This window comes from Leucoraja erinacea, chromosome 5 (genome assembly GCF_028641065.1).
Source record: "Leucoraja erinacea ecotype New England chromosome 5, Leri_hhj_1, whole genome shotgun sequence".
In the NCBI taxonomy this organism is placed as follows: domain Eukaryota; kingdom Metazoa; phylum Chordata; class Chondrichthyes; order Rajiformes; family Rajidae; genus Leucoraja; species Leucoraja erinaceus.
The window spans coordinates 35186501-35192620 of NC_073381.1; positions in this window are offsets into that span (position 1 = coordinate 35186501).

The window sequence follows — 6120 nt, forward strand, 5'->3', positions numbered from 1 at the left end:
CTGGCATTTTAGCTCCTTTTGACCACTTTTAATAACTAAAGGAATACATTTGTATTGGATGTTATGAGCTTGCCATTGAATCAAACCACGCTGAATTTTCACATCAATCCATAACCCCATTTTCACAATTAAAATTCCACGTAGTGGGGAAATGACTGAGAAGTAAAGTAAAACTCAATCGCATTCTTAAACACTTTGTGAATGAAGCTTCTATAATTCTGATATCTAATGCTGCATTGTTATACTTTACACCTAATTGTTCTCTGGTCCTGCTTTTCTCCTAAATGATCACTCAAGATATTGACCGACAGTCAAAAGATCATCATCACCAAACTCAATCGTCCAGATCTGAAAAACACTTCTGTGAATGAATTTCAGTTTCTACTCCCATTTTCAATTAAATGACAAAGTACTCATGGCCGAGAATGTGTGCTTTTACCTGAATGCTGCATGCTGCCTGGGCTTATACTTTACACCTGTTTTGTTCTTATTTCACAAGACATTGCTCTTTCTCCTGGCACCAGAGTGTATTTCTCCTGCATCATTTATTGTGAAAGGATATCCCGATATTGTTTATTTGCTCATGTGAGTACTTTTCTTCAAAGTACTATTAACATTACTTGTCCAAAAATATATATATTCTAATTGCAAAAAGTGATAAATAATTCTGAAATATTGTAATCCAAACTTGTATTGAAAATACAAATACATTAAGTAAAAGTTTTTTTTGGTTTATTGCAATTACTTTACATTATTTATGCAGGTGTTTTATTGAAGGCTGCATACAATGGCATCATTATTTGTTGAGAGAATGGGAAAAAATGGATATGCCTATCCCATCCCCAACTCTCTGGTTGACAATGTGGTCAACTATCTTTTATTAACTCTTTTTATTTTGAATGATTGCAAAATACTAAATACCTATGCTTTTGTACAATAGGCTGTGTATGGTAGTTAGAATAAAGATATAAACTGTGGACTTATATAGAAAGTTTGATTTCAATGTAAATTAAAAACTAAACCCAAATCTGTTACCATACCCAAGGGTTCTGTGATGGATTTAATGCCATCTTGCTTAAAAGATCACAGATTTCTGCCAGAGAATTTTGCTGTTAAGTGACTGACCAAACACTTCTTTTTAAAATCCAATGTTGTTTTAATTAATGCATTATTTTGATGTGTATAGATTTTTGTTATCCTTCTATAGTTTTTTGGAATCAGAGATCATGTTGTGTGCATTTTACAAAAGCTGATCTGTCCATTGTGATTATTACTAGTGATTGTAAAATGGAGGAAATGGGGATATAATCAATAATACAGGTAGTGCGTAGTATAGAGGTTGGGGTGAGAGAGCATTTTAATGACCACTCCATTCTGAATATAACTTTAAATTTAGCATTTATTTTTAATGTCACTTTTATTTTAACTCTTATAGTGTGTTGTTTGCTATTGGAAGGGAGTGGGGATTTTGCCAAGAAATAAATATAAACTGGAGCTGATTAAGTGCATTGCCATTAATGTGTATATTTAGCTCAAAGAAGCAGACAATTGTATTCACCTGGGTAGACAAAAGTGCTGGAGAAACTCAGCGGGTGCAGCAGCATCTATGGAGCGAAGGAAATAGGCAACGTTTCGTGCCGAAACCCTTCTTCAGACTGATGTATTGTCGTGTTTCATAATATTTTGTTGTAATTGTAAAGATTGCATTCTATTGATGTGATTTTAATAAATTCAAAATAAATTTTACTTCATCCAGCCCTGTGTCATTGTGATTCAACGAGGATATTTGGGAAGTCAAAATATTCCAACAGAAATTCAGTATTTCAAAACTACAAAAGGAGACAGAGAACTTTGTTCAGTTTCCATTTCAAGCTATTGCTAATGCTGAAACTGGGCTACAGATCTAAAGCCTGTTAAATTAATCTAAAGATTAATTGAATAATATAAAATACAGTAAAAATCCAATTATTCATAGTACAATTAGAATTTGGAAACAAATAAAATTAACCTTAAAATTAAGAAACCAATCGCTTCTTTCCCCAATAGTTAATAATCCATCATTTAAACCATCTATTATAGATAAATCATTTTCATACTGGGAAAGAATAGGAATTAAAACGTTTGGAGACATGTATGAAAATGGAAATTTTTTATCATTCCAACAACTACGACTTAAATACAATCTGAGAAGTAATCAATATTTTAAATATTTTCAAATCCGTGACTATTTGAAAAAATATACACAAGAAAATCAAAATTTGTCTCCAGACCCATTAGATGAAGCAATGAATATGAAGGCGGAATCAACTAATTTAATATCATACTTGTATAATATCATCCTAAATATAGAAATACCATAATCCGATAGAATTAGAAGAGATTGGGAACAAGAACTAGCTATAAAAATTTCAAAAGAGAGGTGGGATAAAGACTTGCTATATGTACACAAATGCTCGATCAATGTAAGACATATTCTAATCCAATTTAAAATTTTACATAGACTATATTACTCAAAAACTAAAATAGGTAAACTTTTTTCCAAATGTCTCCCCCATCTGTGATAAATGTCTATCCCAAGAAGCAACTATAGCACGTTCGTTTGTTTTTTGTATAAAAATCCAAACATTTTGGAATGAAATCTTTGACATTTTTACAAAATTATTTGAAATAAAACTGAAACCGAACGCAGAATTTATTATTTTTGGAACAATGGAAGCCAGCTTTGAGCTGACTTCGTTCCAAAAGAGCTTCCTTAATTACGGCCTAATAATGGCAAAAAAACTTATACTTAAATTCTGGAAAAACGCTCCCACACCAACGGTAAAAATGTGGATTTCAAATATGTCCGAAATGTTACACCTGGAAGACATGAGATTCCTCCTAGCAGGCAAATCAGACCATTTCCAAAAGATTGGGTCTCCATTTATCGACTTATTACAAGTATAAGATGCAACATAACTTTGAAAATAAATGGTTTCAGGACCTGGTGAGGGGTGTGTAAAGATACGAAGTAGGTATATCCCTTTTATCTTATTTACTTTCTTATATCTGTTCTTTATTTTTCTCTTTCTTTTTCTTTGGTTTTCTTTTTAACTCTTTTTCGTGTTTTACGTTTCTACGGGTCTCTCTCGACCACTCTTTCACGCACTTACTATCCTATAGAACTCTCTCTACTTTCCTTCTTTTTAAAGTTTAAAACAAGAAGTGGTACAGGAAATGTATTATGTTATTTTTGGCTCATATCACTGTAATGTACATTACTTCTAATAAATAAAATATTAAAAAAGAAAAAATTAATCTAATAATAGAATCATAACATTTAGAATTCACAGGACGTTTTTATGTCCAGCAGAAACCAGCAGGAGTGGTGCACAGTAACGGACAAGTGCATTGGTGTTAATGCTACACCATGTTAAAGAATGTTTGGGCTTACCACAGGCCAGCCTCAGTTACAGCTATGAGAGAAGGCTATTTAATGCATGTAATGGATCCTATGAAGCCCCCATCTCCTTTTCTGTTCTAAGCTGGGCAGATCTTGCATATCGATTGAGGATGACCCCACAGATAAATTCTTCACATAACAGGGCTCAAAAATACAGGAGATCTCCTTCAAGCTAAAAAAAAAACTCCATTCAGAAATCAAGCCTCTAATCTAATTTGAAAGAAGCTTGAAAGACTTTAGACTTTTGACATACTTTGCCTTTGGTGCAGTGGTAAAGAAAGCCTTTTGTTTACCACTGTGACCCTAGAAAATCAACACATTGCAGGAAATATTATGCTGAAAATGTAAATATATTTAAAACATATACCAATTATGGCCGGTAAGCACAATTTTCAATTATGTGAAGTAATGTTTTTATTTCCTGATAGAACAACTGGTTCTAAATCTTGTTAAAGAGACTTTGACATAGAAGGGTGACCTCTACTTTGTGTCACATTAAGTGTATGAAGTGCTTGGCCTCATGGATCACAACCCTGTGTTTTCCTAAACTGGGTGTATGGTGAGAGGGCAACTTTTTCACTCAGAGCATGGCGGGTATATGGAATGAGCTGCCAGAGGGGGGTAGCTGAGGCAAAGTAACATAACACCATTTAAAAAGACAATTGACAGGTACATAAATAGGAAAAGTTCAGACAGGGCTGGCCTTAGGATGTGCGGGGCCCAATTGGGAACAATTTTGGTGGGCCCCAGGTTCCCAGCCAAGGTGTGTCAGCCCTGTTATTTAGTATATATTATGAAATTGTACACTATGGTGATATGGATTCTACACTGTGTGAGTCTCTCCTGCTCCCGTTTAACCGTCAGTAGCTCAACTGGCTTCCAACCTTTACCCTAGCTGCTAATTACCATAAAACTGCATTATGTGATTGGACACAATGCCCTCGGGGACAGCGGCTGATTGGACGGGAGGACACCGAATTGTTGATTGGACGGGAATTTTAAGGCAAGCTGGTTGGTGATTGGACGCAATCCCCTTAGAGACAGCGGTTGATTGGCCACCAAATAATCGGTCACAAATTGACGAATAGGAAAATAATAAAATCGCTGGTCACTGTATCTGACCAATCTCTGTTTAAGATGTTTGGTCGCTGCACCGGCCATCAGACAAAAAAAAACGATTGAGCAACGCGAAATACGGAGAATTAGCGCGGGGCCCCCCATTGGCGTGGAGCCCAATTAGGAGCAATCGGTCCAATCGGCTTAGGGCCGGCCCTGAGTTCAGAGGAGTATGGGCCAAATGTAGTCAAATGGGACTAGCTTAGATGGGGCCTCTCGGTTGGCATGGCCTAATTTTCACTGTGAGGCTCTATGACTGTGACTGTGTGATATTGTGGGCAGCAAGTTGGAGATGAGTGGTTTTCTGGTGGGTGAATTTCTAGAGGAAGTTTGAGATTCAAAATATAAATCACAAACAACAGATTAAACATGGCAACATTAAATAATTGCAAACCCTGGGGGTAGCATGAGGGGACATTATATTCACGATCAGGACAGTTGGAGAAAAACTATTGCATGAATCCCATTTTGCAGCTCTCAACCCAATAACATTGCTGCCAATGTGAAGGAAGTGCTCATCTGGATACTTTTCAAAATTGACGACGGTATCCTCAACAACCTTTCAAGTACCGAATTCCAAATTTGGCTACGGACGTGCTTGACCAGGCCAGGGCTGTGAACCTGTTTAAATGGCATCAAACATGGTGGTATCTGCATTATTTGCAAAATGAATTTCACCATGTAATGTTTAATTGCATATGTGACAACAAATATCCATTGAATCATTGAAAAGAGTAGTCATGGTGGTGCAGCGGTAGAGTTGCTGCCTTACAGCGAATGCAGCACCGGAGACCCGTGCTGTCTGTACGGAGTTTGTACGTTGTTCTCCCCGTGACCTGCGTGGGTTTTCTTCAAGATCTTCGGTTTCCTCCCACATTCCAAAGACGTACAAGTTTGTAGGTTAATTGGCTTGATAAATGTAAACAAAAATTTCCAGCATAAATTTGTTCTACTTTCAGTATGGTCCCTGGTGGACTCTTCGGAAGTGATGACCACAAGGTACAAGGTAGAAGGTACAAGGTAAATCTCCACCACTTTTTTATTTGCAAAGAGATATTTCTCAGCACCCCCCCTGAAAAAATTGCATTAAAGAACCTAAGCGTTTCTTCTTATTCTGTCACGGTATTCCATGTAATACACCACCATTGAAATCTCCCCATCTCTGTTGCATTGAAAGCAATCCTAACATAGTCAATCTTGTTACTAATATTCCCCGTACCTGCCAGCATTTTCATACAACTCCTCCGCAACCTTGCTCATGCTTCACGTCCCTCCTATATCATGGTGACCGTTATTTCAGTGTATTGTAAATGGTCCTGTAAATGAGTCCTGAATGTCCCTACACAAGATGGTGGTGGGAGTACTTTCACCAAAGGTCTGTAGCAGTTCAAATGAGTAGCTCAAAACTACCTTTACTTGTAAAGATCGGCAATAAGCGCTGTCTAAACCTGATAACTCAACAAACTATGAATGAACATTAAATACAAACCCAATAAATTACAGTTACTAATGTTTGATAACATTTCAGTCCAGTACTTTTGAATAGATTGACCTAAAATAAT